Raw genomic sequence first — 26,612 nt, forward strand, 5'->3', positions numbered from 1 at the left:
AGAATCAAAGGTTTGTTGTAAGTCACGAACATGGAGTCTGGGTAAGAACCATCCCAAAGGAGTGGACTAAGGATAAAACATGTAGATCAAGTTCTAAAAAGTTCCCAGAGTCTTAATTCCATCTATCAGATATTATAGGTTAAGATGACTGACTCATTGACCCATAATATTCTCAAGAGAAACTCGTCTGAGTGTAGTATCGCGTAACAACTGTTATCAAGTCTACACTTGAACAGTCTCCTCACTATGTCCTAAATAGGCCAAGAGGGGGTAAATGTTCTACGGTCCTCAGCTTCTCGGACCCAAGTATGAGATAGTAATGTCTAACCACAAATACTAGTGTGACATTTCCAAATCCAAAAGAGTCTCCACTGAGCAGATGGATCTCAAGCAAACTTGTTAAGGACTACTCCACACAAGTTGAACATGACTATACCATCCTCCTATCTTAATTTCACTCAAGTTCGGGTTAGAACTTATCTCACCACTCAGAGATCACCAAGCACAACAAGCAGATTATATCACACATACATATATACAAATATCACATATATACAAGTATATACATATAAAAAGTAGGCTAAAACCACTGGAGACTATTCCCCAGTAGAGTCGCCACTTAATTTCTGTAGCGATAAATTCATGATCATCAAGCTATGGATAAGCTAGAGATCAAATAACAAGAGTCGCCACCGCGCTTTTATTGTTCCAAGGGAAAAGGGAAAAAGTACGAACAAAACCCAAAAGTAAGAAGTTTTCAAATCAAAAGTAATAAAATGTCAGAGATCACAGGTAAGGGGTTTGGTTACACAGAGGGAAGGTGTTAGCACCCAAAGTGTCCTAGGTACTCCTAGGGAGCCCTTTTTGTGTGCATATATATTTGGTATAAAATGATGTTTACAAACAAAAAGAATGAGGGGATGAGAAAAGAATTCAATTAATTATATTTTTGTGTTGGGCAAGACCTTCGGTCTTGTGCCTACGTACCAACATAAAAATGAGGGATCAAAACCTCGTAGTTCATGATACAACTTTCAAAATGGATGCATTGATTTTAACAAAAAATAAATTTGAAAGGCACAAAGGCCTAAAAATGTTTTGAATGAGTTAGTTCTTTTTTGGATTTTTTAAAAGTTTAAGTCAAGTATAGTTAAGTTTATTTACAAGTTTGACTTAAGGAAAGAAGTTTGAAAATGCAATGGCATAAGGCCAAAGTTGCTATCTTTTTGCACAATGGTCAAAGTTTGGAACAAAATAAGTTCAATCAAAGAAGATTTTGAAAAGGGAGGGAGAGTTTTTGAAATTCAAGAAATGTGGAGAAGATAAGGAGACTAATACTATGTACAAAATGAAAAGTTAAGAGTTGAAAAGATCTGACCAATGGATAGCAATCCAATAGACAAGAATGTCAATAGAAACCCAGAATTCCCTTGGACATTTAGAATCAAGAAACACACAAATGCACAAATATATGATCTTGAAGAGCAAAGGCATCCAAGAAAGATATCCACATCCAAGCTTTAGCCATTCCATGATCTTCTTCAGATTAGCCCATATAACAGATAGATTCCACAAGTCACAGGTTCAAAATAATTCACAATGATCATGTTGCAGATAAACTCAGAAGGATCTTGAATGATGTATCAGATGAAGTTTCAAATTGCAAGCACTTGGTTCCATACAAAATTGGCATTGGCCAAGTCCTTTATTATGCCTAAGTTCCACCAAATCTCACTAACTAGAATGCTATGCCTTTTATGTCACAAATTTAGCGCGATCTTAAGCAATCGTAATTGGACTTATGTAAAAGTCACAACTATTTGAGGTCGAGCAATAGAGTTTTGGTGTTAATGCATGTTAGAGACATAGTATAATGGACTAGGCTCATGAAACATACCACACACAAAGAGAAATATGCAAAAGAAATGGCCTAATCTCATCCATACTCATGTTAATTTTTCAACCAACTAGCTTTAGGACTTTGAGATATCATAGGCCAAATGAGATGAATGCATAAAGAAGGGGAATGAGATGAAGAGGGAGGGGAATGCATCAAAACTCAAATTGGTCAAAGGAGGACTTTTACCAAATTAATATCATCCATTCATTTTGGGAGATGGAATGTACATTCCATCAATCCCCTAAATCCAATGATATTAATTTGACAAAGTCAAATCAACCTTGACCAAGGCCCAACAACAAGAGTCAAACTCAAACTTGTCATCACAATTGGTCAGCAAAATTCTTTGGCATTTAATCAAATTAAAAATACTAAAATAAGGCATTTAAATTAAATATGGTTTGTCAAATTCCTAAAACCTCATCAAAACACCAAAGAAATGGCCATGAGATTTATCATAGGTCAAACAAGGTCAAAGGACCTTGGAGAATTTTTTTTTAGAATTTTTAAAGACTTAACAGTATTTTTAAACAATTAAGAAAAATGAAAAATCAATTAAATCATGAAAAATATTAATAATGATCCAAAAAATAATTTTAATTTAGAATATGAAAGAGGAAATTATTTGAAATTTTTTGGTGAAACTCTCATATTTTTTTGGATCAATATTAATATTAATATGAATTAATGAAAATAAAACAATTAAAATGAAATTCAGATAATCATAAAAAACGTGGACCACTTGATCTCCCTCATGAATTGAGGTGGCAGATCAAGTGGCCATCAGCGAACTTTCCACCATAATCACGAGTCAATGCGTAACACAAGTGGTAATTACAAGCAACGGGTGAGATTAAAACATTTCAAATGATATCAACGGCTCAGGACCTGTCCAGCACACCACCGGCGTTGGACCTCCGGTCACCTTCTCAAGCAAGGTCCATCAGACTGGTTCACTCATCACCATCAAGAAAATGAAAAAGGAGGACATGATATGAAAGAAAAAAAGGCGTAGAGCACGAATTTGGCCAATTTTAACTAACTCCACATATATAGAAAGATATGAGGAGTTGAATTTTAAGGTGTGTCAACTGAGTTGCTTCGATTTGACCTCTAAGCAACTCAATCTTCTTGCCTACATTGGTAGGACTTCAGACAACCAAAGATCCAAGAGAATTGAGTGGAATTGAGAGAGAATCGAAGAGATGAAATTTTCTGGAAAATACCTTCAATGCAGGTCTGGATTCACTTATTCTTGCTTTGGCTCGTGCTTGATCTTGCTCAGTATGCTTGCAGAAGTAGATTAGAATGCATAAAAGGTCTTGGATCCATGGAGTTTTGAATCTCAAAATAGTGAGATTCCAACTCAATTTCCAAAGGAAATTCTCAAGATTATCCTATTAAATGGAAGGGTTTGGTGTTTGGGATCAAAGCTGGCGTGAAGGGGTCCTCAATTCTGAGCATAGGGAGCTCTATTTATAGCTGGATCACATGATATTTGCACCTTACAATTGAGTTTCCAAAATTGGCAATGAGTGATTCATGTGTGCATGGGCGTGTACAGGCCCATGAGATCATTCCATTTGATCCATAATTGAGTGTGAACAAGTCTGAATTCAAATTGGAGTGCTAGGCAATTGTACATGGAAGCTTGAAGTTTGATTTTTGCCAAATGATGATGCAGTGTTCAAGCATTGCGCATCCCATTCAAACCTTGTCCAAAATGGATGAAATTGGACTTTTGGAAAGGTTAGATCAAGATGAACAACTTTCATGTTCAACACTTTTCCATTTGAAGCTTGTATCATGATGAATTTGGATGTGGAAGTTTGGAAATTTCAACATGTTCAAAAGTTTTCTAAGTGTCAAGCCATATATCTCAATATTCCATGTTGCTTAACTTTTTATGTGAGCTTCAAATGAGAAAAGTGTCTTCATTAACATTGTGTCTCTTTCAAAGACCTTAAAAATGGTCACCTATTTCATGTCATTTGGATTTGGGATGATAGAGTTATACATTTTTGAAGTTTAGAAAAATCACTTGTTCAATGGTATAGGTCAAAAGTGACCTATAATGTAACCTCATATCACATGCTCATAAAAGTTGAATTAGCTCTCACTCCAAAATTCAAAGTTGAAGTAGACATCTTGAATTTGATTTCGCAACTTGGAAATATTTCATATCATAAAACTTGAACAAGTTGTGGCCTTGGGAAGTTGACTTTCAAATTAGGGTTTAGACAAAATGACCTATAATGTTTCAATATAGAAAATGATTTTACAAGCAAAACTATCTCTAGGTGTAAACTTGAAAGATTTTTGGAATGTCATTTAGAGTAACTTTTCTCTTGGAATAATTTTAATATGGTGAAAATTGTAAGAGATAGGGTCTAAGGAGACCCAGTTCTGATCAGATGAATTCATCTGGCCAACCACCATCAACCAACTTTCTAGCCTTCAGTTATTTTGAATTTATTGGCTCATGGTAGATCATATATGTATAAGATGATGAATTTTTAAGTGTCCCTTTAAAGATTTGATCAAATGGAAAGATAGCTTGTTGGAGAAGTTACTCAAGATACGCAGTGAAACTAGGGTTTCCAAGGGAAATAACCTTCAAACTCTTGAAGAAAGCTTGATCAATATGACATGTAGTAATCAATGAAACTCATATATGATGCTTATAACCATTCTTGGATCAATTCATGGTTGTGCTCTTTGTCATGAGGGTCTCAAACCCTGGATATGAACTTGATAGATCAATGGTGATCATGGCCTACCTGCAAAAAAGTTAGGCAAATGCAAAGACATATTTTTGGTATTTTGGCTAGTAAAATGATAATATACAAGTATGATACAATCACATGGTGCTTAGTGATCTCTCCCAAAATAAACCCAATGAAGGAGGGGTAAGGAGAATGCCAAGGTATGATCCAAATGCTAATGCTTATGATGAAATTGCATGAGGGATCTTAGGGTCAAAATTGGGGTCTTACAACTACACATACGACCTTTCCAATAACCATAATTTTAGCCAGTGAAAATAGGTGCTCTATTATACACCCCTTTAGGTTCGGTAGCAATTATCTAATAAGAAAATCTTAAGGCCTGGAATCAACCAGAGCTATGATACCACTTGTTAGAAAATCTTTACGTTCGCACCATGTACTATCACCAAACAGCAGTAACACATCAATGCATATTCACACAACATTAAATCATGTTAAATCATCTTAACATCAATTCATCATCAAGTAATCATAATGATTCACACAATTATCCTTACATTGAACATACGTTTATACATCCATTATCTTACAAGGCACTACCATGAGGTAACTCTATGTGTTAGCTCTCCAATGCTTTAAACGGCACCTCATTTAGATCTACGGATCTAAAGTAATGGCATAAATCATCGGGCAACATACTAGGTTTCATTTAAAAAAATTCAAAAACAACTCAACATCAACCCATTGACATCAAATTCATTTGCATTTTAAATTTCGAAAATTTTACTTAATCGAGTAACTCAATACATTAATCTATTGTCATGGTTGTTTTTTCTAATTGTTTTTTAAAAAACACACGCATGCAATCGATTGAAATCAATTAATTTTCCATAAATTCCCAGTTTTCACACATCATATTCATCCCCTTCATTCCTTATCCCTCATTCATCATCTCAGTTTTTATTACCACATTCAATTACCCCATAACACCAATTGAATAATACACAACAACATTATTACAATCAAACATATTATAGTGCAAATATCAATCATGGATCGTGGAAATTTGGAAACAATCCATTCATCATTTTCACCAACATTCTTACTCATATTCAAAGCTTTAATTAACCAACAATGGAAAAAAAATCATATATTCATAAACATGATGATTCACACATGAATTCAGTCGCAACAATCACATAATCATCATAGTGAATCATCAATTTTCCAGATTGTAACACACAAAAAAACACATAAAAACATAATTTTACACAATCCTAGTGAAAGTAAGGGTATATCTTCTCTACCCTTTCATGCTAAACACCCATGTAGAAGCCTTTTCTCCCCCTTTACCTTAGATTCCTTGCAAAATTCTGAATTCATCAAGGTTTGTGATTAAAGATATCCCTCCTTAAAGCCCTAGCCTTGTTGTTGCCTCTTCCATCTAAACTTTGTTTTCATGTACTGATAACTCTAAGGTTTCTAATCCCCTTTTTTATATCAAAGACCTAATTTAAACTCTTGATAATTACACTAAGGCCCAACTAAAACATAAACTCTCTCCACTACACATCTAATTTTTCTTTATGTCAATTCATCCCCAACTCCACTAATTTTCACTATTTTAATAATTATCCATTCTAACCATTTCTAATTATTCTAATTATTCTAATCCTTCAAATCCTTTTTCCACCCCACCAATGCTCTCAGCATACGCCGTCATACCCATATACTCACATAACTCAATATACAACACACCACATATTAATTTAATTAAATAAAAATATGAATAATATTATTAAATAATTTAATCAAATTTCGGGGCGTTACACTTATACCCCATCATCCACCATCGCTCCGTCTTTCATTACCTTGAGAGTATCTAAAGGAATCAATTCTAGAGTCGGTTGCAAAAAGGTGATTTGCTCATTGGCCCGCTCAAATTACACACCGACAGCTAACACCTCTTCGTCGTTCAAATTTGATACCTTATTCTCTAAACCTTTTGGGAGGTGGAGTACTGCATCCAAAGAGTCATGCAAATATTTTTTCTCAACGGAGATCTCTCTGGTCTTGGCCTGAGCATCCTCCAACCTCTTTACCCATTTCTCTTAATTTTACTTGAGGGACTATAGCATCCGTTGGCTCTTGTTATAAGCATTTGTCTTCTCCTAGAGCCTCGCCTCCAAGTCACAATCATCCTTGTCATACTTTCCATTTTTGGCATTCTAAAGCATCAACACCCTTAGTAAAAGAGTATCTTACAATTTCATAATGACTTAGGAGGATGGTGAACAAAGAGCTCAATACTCGGAAGGAACTCCTAGGAAAAAAGGAGGTGCGAACCTTTGAAGCGGAGGAGGTCGAAGATAACATTATTCCACTAGGGCGTAATATTTTCGCCCCTAGTAGGATTTGTCACTTGGACAATAACGGAAGGGGACCCCAATCTTAGTCTTTGAGCCTTTGCCTCCGGTAACTTTGAGTTTGATGTCACGGCTGCTCTCTTCTTCCCCCAAATGGTCAAACCTCTAGGGTGGCTTTTTGGACTATTAACACCTGAACTGGAGGATTTTATCCTCTCCCATCTCTTCTTGCGCTCTTCGGCCGTGGTCTTTTCCATTTGGTCTTCATAAACAAAAAACTAGTCATAAAAGGATACAAGGCCCCACAAATGAAAAGAAAAAATGTCTACCTATATAGGCAGCAAGGTGCCCTCCAGGTTATCACCACAACTTAATTACTTCCCCACAGTCAATAACCTCAAATTCCAAAGAAAGTGAACAGTCCTTCTCTCCGTGTGGGACAAGAACGCCCAATCATAGTCTATAACTAGAGTTGGTTCCTCTGTCTAGGATAACTAGGGGTCTCTGCCAGTACCCAACATTCCAAGATAATCCTCTCGGCCCCTTACCCGGACAAACTTATCTTTCCAATATTTATAGTTGGAGTGAGAGGTAAAAAGAACCTTTATCTGTAGATTTGTCATGGTCACCCATCTGCCTTTGTCTGATTTTGTAACAAAAAAAGAGAAAAGACCCTCGTAGTCTCGTTGATGTCTAGCCCTCACAAACCATCTCGAAAGCCCTAATGTAACCCCAGCTTTTCAAAAACACTTGGGAAGGAGCGACAATAAGGATCCTTAGGATCATTGAGGAAAAAGCAGAGATATGAAAAATGACTATCATAACCTTAATAAAAGGAGGATAAATATATAGATACGTCGAGAGGGGGATTGGAGGAGACGAGCAAAGTCACCCTCTCTGATGGTAGACAAATTTCCAAGATGACCCGATCCTCATTCCCCGAGAAAGAGACATCCACTCCCGAGGTGAAGTCGCTCTCACTTTTCGAAATGACGGAGGAGGAAGATATTTCGTTCCTGAGAAAATAGTAGAACAAAAAAAAGTCACCACCACCGTCGCACCCACCAAAAAGGAACTATCTATCTAGAAATCATATTCTTAACACAAAGACACATTTTCTAAACGGATCTCCTAAAATCTAGTACTAGAAAGTAAGAAAGGTGAAGAAATTTGTACCCGAGAGGAATTTGAAAACTTTGATGTGGTGAGATAATAGGAAATGGCATGAGTAAAATAGAAAACAATAAAACAAAATGCAAAGAGAAAAACCCTTCTTATAAGACAAATCTCTGAGTTGCCTTAGAATTTTATGAAACTCTGCACGCTACCTACATGTGTCGCTAACATTTTCAATTTTGAAGAGCAAGCCATCATTGATTACATTAAATGAAGAAAGACACGTTCGTAGCATGATTGATTGACGTCTGGGGTTAACATACCTTATTTAAACATAAGACACCTAAATGTTGACTCATCAGTCATCAATTATAATCAAAGATCCCGCCTGCTATCTCACACGTCCTCAGCTGAGGGACTCGCCTATTATTTTACTCGTCCATGAGGGGGGAGCGTCATTGTCAAATGGGAATGTTTTCAGTTGAGGGGACAGTCAATGGGGCAAAGGGCGCATTTCGAAGATGGGGAGATAATTTGTAAACACTTCGCCATTTTACTAAAAAGTCTGCGTGCTTGAGGGGTTGTACAGTGTTATATACGGAAAAAAAAATAGACTGGGGCACCCTCTCCCAACAATTGGGCCACCCAGACGGAATCTAAGGGGTTCGACTAAGGGCCCCCTCGAACGTAGGAGTCAAGTAAGAAAGAGTCCCTACTGACTCCTAGAAGATAGACGGTCAATAACCTCCCTTAGGTAATATGTGAGTGGTTAAGACCATGTCTAGGAGGTGAAAGTCCTAGGAGTTGGAAACTCCTATAAATACATTATCCCTCAAGGGGAAGGATGGACTCTAAGTCATACACTCTCCACTACTAAAACACCATTTTGCTCCTAGTAACCGTAACACACTATCAACCCTACTGCCCTCCTACAACCCAATAGCGTCAGTCATCAACAGGGTATCTCACCTCACGTGAGTTGGTCCCTTAAACAACCACAAAAATCACTGCACAAGACTTCTCGCCGTTGTGAACAAAGTCTCACTACCCAAATTGTTATATACTTACTAAGGTCTATGAGTCTCTATGTCCTTGTCAGGGAAACATACACACGCATATATATATATATATATATATATATATATATATATATATATATATATATATATATATATATATATATATATATATATATATATATATATATATATATATATATATATATATATATATATATATATATATATATATATATATATAATTTATAAATATGTTTTTTCACCTCTTGGATGTGTTTTTTATACAACTAATTTTTTGAACATTGATTATTTTTGTTTCTATTTTTAGATTTCCACATATCTATTACGAAAAGCTAAAAGACATACAAATATATAAGTTTAATAAAAAAATATTAAACTTTGACGTCCATCGAGATTTTGTGAGAGATCTTTAATACTAACTCCAATTTTATATATGGCTTCTTGCAAGTTGTAAGTGCTAAAAACTAATTAATTGAAGTTGACAAAGAATGAAATTTTACTATAAAACACACAAAATAATCATATTTATTACATGTTAAGGAGGAAAAATATGGCTCAAATTCTCATGTTTGTTCATGCTCTTGTCATATTTCTTTCTTTATTTCTTGTTGTAACCAGTAGTCGTATGTCCCCTTTCCCATTTTAAAATTATTCTTATAATTATCCCCTTTTTATAAACATTCATTTTTCTTTTATTTCTTCTACAATGCAGGTCGCCGTCGTGGTCCTCTTCGCATTTCTTGCTTTGAACATACTGATTGTCCGGAGAAGACCTTCCCTCTAGTTATGAGGTGCATTGACAATTTTTGTCAATATAGATTGATAGCAGAGGATTAAGTCTACAAATAATTATAGCATCAGCTCTAAGCATACAATTTTATTCGTGCTCATAAAGTAAAGTTTCTACTTTATAATTTACTTTTAAATTACTATTTATATTTCTCTTGCCTTCCAAATTTTATGATAAACTAAAACGAATATTTATATACTATAATGCAAGTATTCTTATCTTAGTTTGCTTATACAAGTTATCTCAAATTATAATGAGATACTTTAATAAATATATTATGATATTGATTATTTTTTGCTTCAACATTAGATCTTTAATATATTTAAATATATGAAATACATCAATACACATATATATGAATGTCTCTTTTGTTACTACTTCAGTCATACTCTAATGTAATGTTGTGGTTAAAGAACAACCAAATTGATGATCATTGGATTCTCTATATTTTCTTCTTTAAATTATGCACATCTTTGTTAAGATCAATTAACGAAGTCTATTATAAAATTGAAAACGCACCTCCTCTCTAGTTTTAAAATAGGTTACTTTCTCGGATACATAAAAATCACAATAGATGTCATTTATTATTACAAAGTTTTTGAGTGTCATTAAGTAGAATGGAAATGGTTATCAATTAGATATTGTGAGTACTACTCATAAAGACCGATACAAATACAATAAATGAAAAAAAAAACACTAAGATAGAATAATAAAATCAGAGTGAGACGTATGAATCACATATGGTCTGGGTTGTTATTGGGAGGGAAAAGATCATGGTTCGCCATTCCTCCTTCATTAAACTTACCAATTATACAAAAAAGAAAAAGAGAAAATAAATCTCGTCAATTGTTAACAAATATCGCTAATCTTGCAAAAGGCTTACATATTTTCCCTTGTCACAAATCGCTTAAAACCGTCAAGTTCATCCTCTAATATTTCATTATAGATGCTCACAATTAGGGATCCATGACTAGGGATAAGCGTGTAGTCTTGCAGGTAAATCATCTGCCCATTTCATGAATCCCATGGTAAAGGATGAATAAGGAGGTAGGGGAGCTTATTGACCCTACTCCATTTGTTAAAATTCATGGTGTTGCTCTTGTCTAGAGGCTGGTGGGAACTCCTTCGTCAGCGTATTAAAATATGATTTATTCATTGGGGTTTCGGCCTTGTCCTAAATATCTCTTGTTTCAAAAGGTAGCACTTAGTCGTCACACATGGCACTTATGATGCTCGTGTTGGTAGAGAATATGGAGATTAAATTGTCCAAATGAGGGTTGAATATACCAAACCTCTTAAACCATTTACATAATTAGAGTTTAATAAAAATATATGATAGGCGGAAACAAAAACATAAAAAATGATTTGAAAAACTCTTTATTTCAATGTAGATCAAAACTACATAAGACAATCAAAAACCAACATAACTGAAATACATTAAGTTGCTTTGACACACAATTACACAATGATCATAATTCAATTTAGTGCATGACTCAAATTTGATCTATATCAAGGTTGATAAAATCCAAAAATAAAGGTCTTTATAATTATGATACATCACAAATCTAAACTTATTTGATAAATATTATGAGCAGAGAAAAACTCTAGATATCGTAATATTCTAAAAGATAAACTAGTTAACAACATACAATATTATGTAATATTATGTAAAAATGTAAAAGAGGTAGGGAGAAGAAAAATTTACACTAGATTTATAATGCTTCGACTTCTTCGTCATCGCTTGAGCTTAATCCACTCTTTAATGATTTCATCATTGAAAATTGTAAGTGTCGTACCTTAACTTTTGCTCACGTATTTATTATTTTTTAGACCATCAAAAAAATAAAAAATGTAAGTCAGCTTAATCGGTAGTTGGGCAGAGACACAGGTGCAAGGTTGCAGGTTTGAACCCCATAATATTACTTTTTATTTCTTATTTGTATTAAAAGACCAAACGTCAACAAAAATCAAATGTTGACTTTTTAAAATTATTTTAATATTATTTTCCTTTTTTAATTAGGTACTTTTTAAATTTTTTTATTTTTAAATCATCAATTATTTTTTTAAAATCAATAATATTAACAAAGGTATAACCAAATCTTTTTCATTACTACATGAATTCTATTACATTTTGAATATTCCTAATCTACACAAACTTGAGCTCTAAATTACATATTTCATCGAAAGTTTCTTAAACAACACAATCAGACTTAAGTCTAAACCTAATTTCTAACACTCTATAAACCTAAATTTCTTACACTAAAGACACAAAAACAAGACAAAAAAAAGCCTCCCCCAATACGATTTCATGTATGATTTTTTCAGTAAAACTTAAAATCATAGAAAGCATTGTCATCATATAACCACCTCATGAACCTTTAGCATAAACCTTCACAAATTCAACAACAAACTCCCTTCAACTTGCTCGAAAAACATCACCTCCTTACCACCAAATTCCAATCATAAACAACTTCTTTCATCAGGTATCACTGCACAAACCTCATAACCATCCTCTTTCAACATAATAATTCGATCTCATTTTTTACTATCAAAATAACATCCCAACATCAACACTATCAATAACAACCTGTATACAACAATACATAAAACCACATAGCAGAAAAACCAAGAGTAAGAGCAAGAAAAAAGCAGAAGGAAAATAGAGGAAAAAAAGTTCTATGAAACCGCATCGTAAACCACGGCTGATTCTGACTCGGCTTCACCATGCTTCAGCGAAACTCAACGATCTTCAAAAGACACAATGCTTGTGCCGCCGTGTTAGCACCAGTTCGGCGCAAGAACCGGCCACAACAATCGTATCTTCTGGCCGCCGGTGCCGCCCTCTCGCGTTGTTTGATCTGCCACCTCTGTTCACCATTGCCATCCCTAGTTCTCGCCGGTCAAATCGTCTTTCGCTTTTGTGAATTGATTTTGATGAATACCGCAATGCAATTTCATATTGAAGTTGAATAAAAAATTTGTGATCTATGTTTTATCCTTGGAATTTGTTGTTATGTTTGGATTTGAAAAGAATATTTGTGCTTGTGTTTGAGTGAAGAAAAAAATAGAGAAACATTGAGAAATTTGAAGCATTAGAGAAGAAAGAGATAGAATTGCCCGCTGGGCCGGCCCGCGCACCCGCCAGAAAATGGCAGGTTGGGTTGGGATTTTGAGACCGCCTAACCGTTTCGCCCGCCCCACCAAAACAAAAATACCTGCGTGCTGAATACATAATGGGGCGGGGTTGGCCCGCTAGCCCGTTAAAAAAATTGGAAAAAAAACTACCTAAAAAATGTCCATGACTCATTTTGAAAAAAAAGTCATATGGCCCAATAATAATATCCATTAAAAAGAAGGTTCAACTTGTTCTAAGAGTGCATCTAGTATTCTTGACCTTGATGATTAGAATTTAGTTTTAGAATGCTTCACTATTATTTTGTTAGACAATGTTATTATTGTTTTGATTGGTTAAACTTAAACTTTGGTTGCTTGATGGTTAAAAGTTAATGGTTGCTTGATGGTTTAACTTAAATATTTATTTTGGTTGGTTGAAACTTGAAAATTAATACTTGTTGATGATTCTACTTCTATTTTAGGTAAATACTTGTTGAAGGTTCTATTTATGATTGAAGTGTAATACTTTGATGGTTTTAGTCTTTTGCCATTTATACTTTCTAATTGTTGGTTTGATGTTTTCTTATTGAAACGTAAAAAAAAATAGCCTTTTAATTCTTTAAAAAATGAAAATAAAATAAAATAAAAAAAGGTGGGAAAGCCCGCCGCCCGCCAACCCGTCGCCTTGGTCGGACGGGCTAGATTTTCATGCCCATTTCAACTTGGCGGGCATGCCCGCCCCGCTTCTTTTTTGGCAGACTTTATGCGGGGCGGGCGGCCCGTTTTGCCACCTCTATTGTCACATATCTCGTTATAATTGGTTCTTTTTAAAATTTGAAAAAAAGAAATATATAATAGGAAATGGGGTGCCGATCCCTTCATGCTTATCCTTTTAATTTTTTTTTATTATGTTATTTCTATTGTAGATTATTATTTGTTTTGTTATGCACTTTATTAAGTTATTACTTTTTTATAGGATAAGGGTGAATTGAGCCTTAAGTCTATTTACATAATGTCGCATTCACCATTTGTCTTTTTAATGCACTTTTAAGTTCAATTTATTTTATTTAATCCATTTTTATATAGTTCATCATCATTCGATTTTGACATGAAAATAATAAAAAATAATAAATATTGAAAATACCAGAAATATAAAGTTTTAGTAAAAATACAAAAATAATATTTTTTTTTAATTTAAATTTATTTTAAAATACTTTAATTAATTAAGGAGGAATGAATGAATGCACGCTCACTCATTTTTGAACGATCGAGGACTTAGCGCACGCTTCGTATGAATGATTATTTGCTTTTCACAAACAAATTTTCATAATAAATTTTAAATCAATCTCAACTCATCAAATCATTTTCTGCCCTAATGCACTTAAAACAAACTTTTTTCATAAAAAAAGAATGGTGTTTTAATCATTTCAGCGCTAAATACAAATATGCGCTCCAACCTCCATCGTGCGAGCATACAAGCAGATGTTTAACCACTCGAATGACTTAAACGTTATTCTCTAAAAACAACCAACATACAAACATTTTTAACGAATAGTTGTGTAGCCTTGAGTTCCCCATCGCACCTAGGGAGACGTAGGGGCGAGATTCAACTTCTCATCAGGCCCATTAATAAAAATCTAAAATTTCCCCCTTTTGTAATTATCTTTTAACAAATAGAAAACTGCAAACATCTTTAAGCTAAGCACTCACTTCACTTAAAACTAATTAGAAGGTTCCCATCAAGTATAATAGATGTGAGGGGTGTTACTACCTTTCCCTTGCATAACCGACTCCAGAACACAAAACTGGTTGCGATGACCATGTTTTCGTCCTTCAAGTGTTTTATCAACATTTCCCTATAAAAATAAAAATTCGGCGACGACTCTGTAGTTATTTCGAGCATTAGTACGCTCGAAATTTTTTTCACGCCGCGACAGCTAGCGACAATGATGGGGATAAATAGTGAGTAAATCCTATTCCTTTTAGTTTTATGTTGAGTGTTTGATTGTTTATTTGCATGCTTTTCTTGTTTTCTTTTCTTTTTATTTATTTCTCTTATCTTTTCAGTTTTTATGTTTTTGTTTTCTTTCTCTCATATTATCATTTTAGATTGATATAGATGTTGGTTTGAGACTTCTATTAAGATAAGCTTTCTACCCTAGCTTGAGAAGATACATAAGTTAGAAAGAATGTTGTGTTGTATGGGCCAATGGGATGCACATCCCAATAGGTTTCATACAAAGACTCCGGCTAGAGTCGGTATGTCTGATATTTTCGTCATGAGTTGGATACCCCTTCATCATGACGAGATTTTGGATATGACTTATGACTTTGGAGTCCTTGTTTGGGATCCATTCCAATTGTTGGACCTAGAGACCCCTTCATCCTTTGAAATTTCACTATGAATTGGTTAGCCCATACTCTTGGTCAAACTCCAAATGAGGTATGTGACCTTGGGGTTTTCCCCTAAAAAAGGAAGACAATCTAGATAAGGGCACAACTACCTAATAGGGCAATTCTGAAATTCCTCAGTGGAAACTTGACTAGTATATTTCAAAGGAACTTTGTCCTCGAATATGGGAAGATTCTGGATCTCTTAGACGTCCCTATGCAGATAGAAGACATCACTGCTCTCACTCAGTTCTATGACCCTCCTTTGAGGTGCTTCACTTTTAAAGACTTTCAACTAGCTCCAACCCTAGAAGAGTTTGGACAAATTCTGGACTCTCCCCAAAAGAAGAAAAGCCCTTACCTAGGAATCTGACAAGTCATAAATCCTAAGGACTTTGTTAAAGCTTTAAACATCCTAGTGTACGAACTGGTTCTCTATTACAAGACAAATGGGGACACTCATGGATTACATAGAGGGTACTTATATAAGAAAGTGTAACATCCTAAACCCTGAAAAATAGATTTTAAATAAAAATAACAGGAAAAGGATATTACTCCATCATAAATACTTCACAAATCATAAAACAACAGATGTTGCACATCAGAAATTTACTTAGAAACACCATAAAACATGTCTGAATAAACTGAATTAATACATCATAATCAAAATCTCATAATAGTTGATTATAAACAAATCAAAGTAATGCAAACGAACGACCTTATCCCCAGTGTTACATATTAAAGCATTCTTATTCGAAAACTAGAATATACAGAAGATAAAAGTATACTGAGAGGCAATAGCCATCTCATTGCATCAACGAACTGCAGTCCTGCTAATCACTTGTGCAAAGCACATCACAAAACCAACAAACAAGAAATGGGTGAGAATATACTTACATATAGTAATATTGTGGTATCAGCAATTCAATGACATTAAGAAACATAACAATCATACAAAAATGATATATATATATATATATATATATATATATATATATATATATATATATATATATATATATATATATATATATATATATATATCAATTACAATCACAAACACACATCACAACAAAATATAATGTTATGATCCACCAACTCCATCACCAATATGCAGGTGGTACCAAAAATATATTGTGGAATCAGATGAATGTTACTGATTTTATTCCACTAGTCTTTGGTCCTTCCCACCTAGACCAACAATCCCCACCAATGGATCTGAGACTTGCCCCTGGTCCTTTCCACCAAGACCAACGATCCCCACCGATGGATCTGAGGCCACCAAAATGGACCGAAGTCTCCCCTAAACTCCAAAGTACATGAATACATGGTAATATGAATCACGAATATGCATTTCATGGACAAACATCATAATTCACCAAAATTATGTATAATAATACTTATAAACACCAAAATTATCCCAAAGGTTATCACCAAAATAGGTTTCATTCCCGAACCACAAATTATCCAATAAGGATCACCCAAATTCAAATCACCCAACTAGGAGGTAACCACCACGTTCCCATGATCCACCCCATTTACACACATGGAGGGCGCCATGAAGTGATGGTGGACGCCACCTTTGGAAGTCACGTTCCCACTAAGGAGAAGTTGGAGGGCACCATGGTCTTTACAAGTTGCTGAAATCCTCTATAAATAGTTCGTTCCATTTCATTTTCTAATCATCCAACTTAGTTTTACAACACTAAGCAGATATTTATCATTTGTAATAGCGGTAATCTGTCACATCAGGGGGTTATTGCACCTTAGTGAGATCGAGTTGGGTCACTTCGAGTTGTTGTCATCTTTAGCTTCAGGAGTCGGAGGTTTATTTTTGTACCAGATTTAAAGCCCTCCATTTGGAGCAGGTTCTTATTTATTGATTTATTTATTTATTTTCCGCATCGCTTTTATTTTATTTACTTTCTATCTACGCTTTTATTTTATTTATTTTCCGCACTCGCTTTTATTTTATTTATTTTCCGCACTCGCTTTACTTTATTTAGTTTACGCACTTTACTCTCTTTCCACACCTCACATTCTAAAACAAACTTTTCATCATGATTAATACCGTTGTGTTCGTTTGTGTTACCATGTCTGGCTAAATCTTTTAAAGGTTAGAATGTAAGGATCGCAGTTAAAGTTATGTTTCACATATTGAAATCTGTAGAAATACTTTAAAGGCTGTTTTGATTTTTAACTTGAGTTTTCTAAAACAAACTTGGTTAGTTTTAATTATTCGAGGAGTGCGAAAGCACCCTGGCTTAGTAACTAGGAATTTTTATCACTTTAAGGAAAAACTATTTTTGAAACTGTTTTCGGACGCGTTGATAGATTTAAAATCAGGAAACTCCTTGGGTAAAAGTTCCAAATCAAAATCACTTTTCAACTAAGTTTACGAGTCTCAGTTCTTAAAAATAAGTTTACTACTTTAGCATTCAGCGCACCTTTTATAAGTGACAATAAAAGGCCTTAATTTAAGGGTAAACTTAGTTCTGAATACGCGAAAGCGACAGTTCCTGTTAAATGGATTCTTTTCAAGGGTAGAAAATATTGCCTCGTAAGTAGTTCTATTTAGACAATCGAAACATCACTTAACTGACGTGAGATACATTCAACCTGTATTTACCTGCATTTATTATTTACCGTTGTTTTGAAAACCCAATATCTCTTTTTTTACCGTCTTAGATAAACACCGTAACAATAGTAATCGATAGATTGACGATTGGTCTATGTGGTATCGATATTCTTTTATATTACTTTTACATTATTCATGCACTTACAAATCCACACAATCAAGTTTTTGGCGCCGTTGCCGGGGAACAACTTTGTCAAATTTCGTACCCTGTTGTTACACCGTCTAGACTAAGGCATTATTTACCGGTAAATGCGAAGAACCTGTAGTACCAGAAATTTAGTAGATCCTTTAGCGGAACCCGAACGTTATACTCGTAAATGTCTCTTACTCATCCGAATTAAGAAAGCTATGGCCGAGAATCGCGATAGGAGACCTCTTAAGGAATTTGCCCAACCCTCTGACGAGGAACCTAGTTCGAGTATAGTAAACCCCCTTATTCCTGCTAACAATTTCGAACTAAAACCGTCTTTGTTGCAATTAGTGCAACAAAACCAATACGCGGGTCTCACTATTGATAACCCGAATCAACATTTAAAAGCTTTTATCCAACTAGCCCACACCTTTAAATATAACGGCGCTTCACCCGATGCAATCCGTTTAAGATTATTTCCTTTCTCCCTCAGGGATAGAGCACGTTCATGGTTAGATTCACTTCCAGCCAATTCAATAAATACCTGGGAAGACCTTAGTCCACACAGAGTGCGAAATTTGTGGATCTAAAGGACACGAATCGGTGGAGTGTAACCTTTTGAACAACCTGAACACCGACCAAGCGAATTACACCCAAGGTAACCCATTTTCAAACACTTACAACCCTGAATGAAAGAATCATCCAAATTTCTCCTATAAAAACCAGAACCCTATTGTCGCACCTCGAAAAAATGGGGATACGACCTCAAAGCGAAACGCGATCGCACGCTCGCAATGATGGACTGAACAGAGTCGCCACCGAACTTTATTTATTCCTAAAAAGGAAAGGGGAAATATCGATAAAACCCAAGACAAATGAAAGGATAAGATATGGTCATCGCAACCAATATCAGGGTTCGGGAGTCGATTACGCAAGGGGAAGGTATTAGCACCCCTCACGTCCGTTGTACTCAACGGGAACCATTAGGTCAGTTGTGTGCGTTAATGTTAGTTTGAAATGTTAGGCTTTTCGAATTATTAGGTGGGAAAGAAAGAATAAAAGAAAGGAAAATGTTTTTTGGGTTTTTGACGGAGGACTAAACCTAAGTTTTTTATTAGTGGGCCTGACAAGATTTAAAAATCCTGCTCCTACGTATCTCAAAAGAGAAATCAAGGCTTACGTAGTTCTGGGTAGAAAAATGTTTGTTTGTTGGTCGATTTTAGCGAAAGCTATATTGTATTAATCGACAAAAACATCGTTTTACCCAAAACAGATGAGGAGTGAACGCATACCACACATCGAACGGATTTATAAATCTACATTCGGAAAAGCGTCATTTATCTCTACTCAACAATCGTCGCCGAAACATTGTTTTGTATCTCTTAAGACAATATATCTTTCATTTATGAAAAAGGTTTTTGATTAGTCGCACGGCGGCGAGAAAAGAGTTTGATCGGTTGGATGTATTTTGAGTGATGGCGAGAACTTGGATGAGCGAGATATACATCTCGAATCCTAGCCTCAGGAGTGCACGGTATACACCATGTTCCATTTCCATCTTTATTGAAAGAGTTTAAGATAGGAATTAAGTATTTTGGAATTTGATTGAGAAAGGGTTTGAAGAAACCGCATTGACAATTTTAGACGATGGCGAGAGTTAAGATTGACGAGATATACATCTCGAATCTTAACCTCAGGAGTGCATGGTATACACCATGTTCCATTTCCACCTTTATTGAAAAATATTAAGGTAGCAATTAGGTATTTTGAAGTTTGAAAGACGAGTACTTGTGACTTGCAAGCTCTTACGGCTTGAGTCTAATACTCGGGACTACGTCTGGACATTCCACCCAGGCAGTCTGTTTCTTTCCAATATTGCTAAGAAAATGATTCGAATATTTATGAATGTTTTGGAGGGAAGACGAATATTTATGGCTTGCAAGCTCTTACGGCTTGAGCCTAATATTCGGGATTACGACTGGATATTCCCTCCAGGTAATCTTTTTCTTCCAACTTTATTAAGAAGATGGTTTGAGATATTTACAGGTGTTTTGGAGAGAAGACGAATATTTATGGCTTACAAGCTCTTACAGCTTGAGCCTAATATTCGGGATTACGACTGGACATTCCATCCAGGTAATCTTTTTCTTCACGTTTTATTTAGAAAATGATTTTGAATATTGGAGTGTTAAAGAGAAGACGAATATTTATGACTTACAAGCTCTTACAGCTTGAGCCTAATATTCGGGATTACGACTGGATATTCCCTCCAGGTAATCTTTTTCTTCCAACTTTATTAAGAAGATGATTTTGAATATTGGACTTGGTTTAAGAGAGGTCAATTGGTACCTGATCCAGGTTTAATTTAAATAAATTGAGACAAGATTTTAACTGAAATTGGAATGATTTAAAATGAATTGAATTTAGACATGATTTAAATTGAAATTGAAGTGGTTTTAAAATGAATTGAATTTTAAAAGAAATTAAAGTTTGAAAGAACAATTGAATTTATGATAAGTATTTTTTTTAATTAAAATGAATTGAATTTTTTTAAATAAAAAAAGTAATTTAATTTGTGATAAGTATTTTTTTTAAAATGAATTGAATTTTTAAAATAAAAAAATAATTTAATTTGTGATAAGTATTTTTTTTAAAATGAATTGAATTTTTAAAAATAAAAAATAATTTAATTTGTGATAAGTATTTTTTTTAAAATGAATTGAAATTTTTTTTTAAATAAAAAAAAAAGTAATTTAATTTGTGATAAAAATGAAATCCAGTTCATAGTTCTTTCTACTACCACCACATTAATCAACACTCCAATCATATCTCTTTCCTCTAAATGTTGTATTACAGAACAAAATCCTAAATCAATCCAATTTTGATTTTTTCCTTAAACCGGTAATAACTCGACATCGAGAAACAAGGACGACCTGTAAAGAACAAAACTTGAAACAGGAGGTCAATATTCGTCTACAGTTTATTTGTGGATAACATACTCAAACTTTCTATTTCACATGATAACGTAAACAAAACTGATAAGCACGAATCGGTCTCAATCTCAGTGGTTTCCAAACAAACAACATAACCACAACGATAAACTTCATTCGGAAGTGAACACGGTCAAATTTACAGTAAAGAAGATGGACAGTTTGAAAGAGCCCAAAACGCAATATCATTGTACTTTTAGTGCATGAAATCATATATGGAAATCTATCCACACCGACTCGAACAGAGAAACGAATGCGCAATAATGGAGATGCAATATAATCAATCGACATTTTCGGACTTCAATCCAACATAAGTACGAAAGAACATGAGCAATCTTAATAGAAAGTAAACACAACTTTATAATTCAAACACAACGGCAAAGTAAACACATGAGCAATCTCGACATTTTCGGACTTCAATCCAACATGAGTACGAAAGAACATCGAGCAATCTTAACAGAAAGTAAACAACAGTTTTATAATTTAAACACAGCAGCGAAGTAAACACATGAGCAATCTTGATTCGTTACCGTCAGTGGGAAACTGCTTGTGTAGCGTTGATCTAGCCACTGCTGTGTGTCGGTAACTTCCATCAACTATGGAACCTGTAACCTCAATCCTTCAACCTACATCTGAGATGGATTATAACCCTCAATCTGCATTTGAGATTTATCAGTTTACAACCTTAAATCTTCACTCTTCAAATTCGCTCAATCTTTCTCCAATCCTTGAAATCCTCTGCACCGCCATCATATCCATCGGACGAATAAAGATCTAATGCAACATCGTAATATCCGTCCATTGTAGATCCCGCGTAAGCTCATGTCAAGCTTGCAACCTACATAGAAATGGACAGCAATCCAACAAATTTCCCGGTTTTGATTTCATTGAAACAAAGTTTGAGTTGAAGAATAAATTCACTTGTTATTAAGTGTGCAGATCGGAAAAAAAAAACTGTAAGTTTATGGGGATTTCGTGGCTCGTATCGGAATCTAAGGAAGAAGTTACGGCATTACCGCGACGATGAATAAAACGAAGGAGGTAGGTGATTGGAGATGGTGGTCAACGGCGGTGGCGGAACAGGAAGTACACCGGTGATAGGAGATTTAAGGCTCGCCGGCTTTACATCGTGGCGGTTGAGGGTGGTTGTGTTTGGGGTGGTGACGATGAAGGTGAGTGCGTGAAAAATGATGAAGTGAGGAAGATGAAGGGTGAAGGAGGCGGCGGCTCGGGTTTAGGGTTGAAGAAGCTTGAAGAAAATGAAGATGAAGGGCGTGACGGCTAGGGTTTTTGTGAGGAAGAAGAGGGTGTGACGGCTAGGGTTTTTCGAATGAAGAAGTTGGAGAGTGAGCGGCTAGGTTTTTCCAATGAAGAAGAGGAAGAGTTATTTCACTTATTTATTTATTTTCTTTTTTTTGTCCTTTTCAGAAAAAGATCTCTCTTAATGAGAGAGTCCAAAGAGACGTTGAGAACTGCCCCTTTTGTGTCCTAAATCTCTATTTTTTTCTTTACTACTTCTTTAACTTTTGTTTTTTTCTTTTTTCTTGTGATGTGTCAAAGGACCATTGGTTGAGAGGGATAATTGAGGATAGGGATCCATGTGTCTTCCAATTGGGATCACTGATTAATTTGAATTAAAGGCTACGATTGGACCAAAGAAACACAACATTGCTAACCAAATCAAAAATGCCTAGAATATCCCTTCTAGAAGCTTAAATCAATTTAAATCACTTAAATAAAGTAAATTTCACATTTTTATATAAACATGATAAAATTAAAATGAGAGCATGATTATACCTATTTAATTTTTTTGATTTTTCTGACACAATAATGAAAATAAATGGATTTAAAATAAATAAAAAATCAAGTGCGAACTCGCTCAAAAAAATTAAATTGAATGCACCAAAATAGTCAGTGTGAAATAAACTTATTGGAAAAATACAGCGTTTAATTTTGAAATAAATTTTGACCGGTTAAACAGGCTTGAGCTGAATAAAAAGGTGGTCGAAAAAATAACTGAAAAATAAATCGAGCATACCAGATTAAACTACGTGAAACGTAGATTAATGAAATTGATGTCTAGAAGCTTGATTTTAAAATTTTTCGTTTACTGATTTAACACACATCCTTCGATTAATTCAATCGGTTTTGTCTGTAATTTCCAAAAAAAAAATTCGACTGATATTTTAGGCATTATGCGGTATGGAATGCATGGTATGCTATGTAGACATGCAATAACTATGATTAATGTGTTGAATCAGCAATTCAGGGTCAAAATTGGGGTATGACAGTTGCCCCTATTTAAGCGTTTTCAACTAGAGAGTATGAAGCAGGACACTCTTCATATGATCATAGTGGGAGATGGTTAAATACTGAGAAGACCCGGATTTTGATCCTGAATCCCTATGACATGATGTGATATGATATGATACGATATGATATGATATGCATGGATGAAGGACTCTATATTTCTTGTGATTTTTATCTGCTAGGGATATGGTGAGCCCCTGACAGGAGATGCTACTAGACAGACCAAAACCGTGGGGAGTACTGATGATCCACAGGGAGACAGACGAATGGTAAGAAAACAAACTTGCTGGGAAAACAGTCCTGCTGGAGAATCAGACACACACTGGGGAGTATTCAAAGTGAGATTTGATGAACGACACTTGGGATACAAGAGGTTTCGTTAGTAAGTTCACACATGACTTACTAAACCCGAATGAAGGAAAAGATGCTACAACAGGTTCATATATGACCTGACAACGCTGGGGGATAATCAAGGAGAAAACTCTTCAGAACAGGTTCATGTATGACCTGACACCGGAATAAGGGTTCAACAACGGGTTCATACATGACCTGAATGGTATTGAACAAACAGAGAAAAAAAATCTTCAGAGCAGGTTCAAGTATGACCTGACACCGGAATAAGGGTTCAACAACAGGTTCAAACATGACCTGAATGGTATTGAACAAAGAAAGAAACAACTTCAGTACAGGTTCAAGTATGACCTGACACCGGAATAAAGGTTCAACAACAAGTTCAAACATGACCTGAATAGGATTGAACAAAGAATCTTCAGAGCAGGTTCAAGTATGACCGGACCCCGGAATAAAAGGGTTCAACAACAGGTTCACATATGACCTGAATAGGATTGAACAAAGAATCTTCAGAGCAGGTTCAAGTATGACCGGACCCCGGAATAAAAAGGTTCAACAACAGGTTCACATATGACCTGAATAGGATTGAACAAAGAATCTTCAGAGCAGGTTCAAGTATGACCGGACCCCGGAATAAAAAGGTTCAATAACAGGTTCACATATGACCTGAATAGGATTGAACAAAAATTGGAAAAACTCTTCAGAGCAGGTTCAAGTATGACCTGACCCCGGAATAAAGCTCAACAACAGGTTCATACATGACCTGAATGGTATTGAACAAAAATTGGAAAAACTCTTCAGAGCAGGTTCAAGTATGACCTGACCCCGGAATAAAGCTCAACAACAGGTTCATACATGACCTGAATGGTATTGAACAAACAGAGAAAGAATCTTCAGAACAGGTTCATGTATGACCTGATACTGGAATAACAACAATTGGACTCTGACCGTAAGCAATGGACTACAACCACCCTTTAACGGATTTTGCCAACAACAATTGGACTTTGAAATGAGTTCTAGTAACAACTGAGCTTGGAATAATGCCTAGTAATAACTGATTTTTAGGAGACACCAATGAGTCTTGAAATAATTCCAGGGAATGGCATAGGGGTTCTGGAAGTTCGTCAGAACAAAAGTGACATGTTTGGGAATTCATCAGAGAGTAAAAGAAACAAATTCTGGAAATGCATCAGAATTTCAAGTGATATTCCGGAAATGCAACAGAATACAGACACATCAGAGAATACATCAAGGAAATTCTGGAAATACATCAGAATACAGACACATCAGAGAACACCTCAGATAGATGGGGAAACATCTGGAAATACATCAGACAAGTTGTGGAAATACATCAATAAACCAAGGAGTAATCCGGAAATTCATCGGATAATCCAAAAAGAAAATGAACCTTAATGGAAAATTTTCTAATAGGTGCCAACTGGGTTGGATTTGAAAATGACTGCAAAAACCGGATGATGGTTTAAGGGCACCAAAGACAAACTGGAATTAGAGGTCAAAGGATATAGGATCAACAACAAGACCCGGGTCAATGCAAAATGAGCACGAAGTACGTTTCGGCCATGCATGATTTGTATTCTTTTATGCATGATATATGAATGATCAAGATATGAGAATGCTGACACTGGGCAGACTGGGAGTTTGTAAAGGCTTTTATGGAAGCTCATGATTCCTCAACACCGAGAACTCAACCAAATATTTTATGATAGATATTGTCAAAGGAGGATTCTATCCAGTTTGATAACCACAACTTTGCCAATGGGATCTTTTTGGAGGATTAATGAATCGTGCTAGCATAATTTTCAGGCACTCGTCTTAAACTCAATAGTTGTTGACGTACGGCAGAATTCGTTTGAGCAGTTTGAAAGCACGAAGAAAGAAGTTCTGCCCCTCTGCGGCTCATCTTGCCCCAGTCTGTTGGGTCTTTGAAAATGTTCACCTTGAAAGTGAGTTTGGAAACAGCTTGCCATGAGACTACCTCGAGATGGCTTGCCCCAAGTGTTTGAAACTTGCAATGGTCCAAACTTGATTAACCAAATGTTGGAATGGTAGACTCTTGATTGACTCTCCTTGGAATAGTTGGATTTATTGAGCTCTGAGGTGGCTTGCCCCAGCCTAAGTCTTGAAGCAAATTACTCTTGGCTAACTGAACCTTGGAGTGATTGGACTTACTGAGCTCTGAGGTGGCTTGCCCCGGTCTGATTCTTGAAGCAGATTACTCTTGGCTAGATGACCCTTAGGGTGATTAGCTCGAATTAACTGATGCTCAAAGTGATTTGCCCCTGACTAGACTTCTTTCACCTTATCAACTTCCTCAACTACATATTGTTGGAATTTCTTGATGCTAAGCGTTGACTCGCAAATAAGATTGTGCATTCAAAAATGGTAATTTTAATTCCGTGCTTATGCAAAAATTTGAAATCAAAGTTTATTGATATGAATGGGTGAAATACAGTGAAAGAATCGTTGATAAGAACACAATGGTGATCAAGTCATTCACAGTATGCGAGTTGGTGCCATCAAATGACTAACAAAAATCGCTTGGAGTCAAGTTAACACAAACTTGTTATAATATGCTTTCAAAATAAACCCTACCTCAATTAGGTCTTTTAAGGGTTGTAACGTGGTCTGGTTCACGGTTTCTTGAAACAAAAGGATATAAGGCTCAAAATTTGTTTTTACCCGCCCCTTCTTCTTGATGATCTCCAGTTCCTATGTTCAGTTAATTC

Source organism: Lathyrus oleraceus, chromosome 7 (genome assembly GCF_024323335.1).
Source record: "Lathyrus oleraceus cultivar Zhongwan6 chromosome 7, CAAS_Psat_ZW6_1.0, whole genome shotgun sequence".
NCBI lineage: Eukaryota > Viridiplantae > Streptophyta > Magnoliopsida > Fabales > Fabaceae > Lathyrus > Lathyrus oleraceus.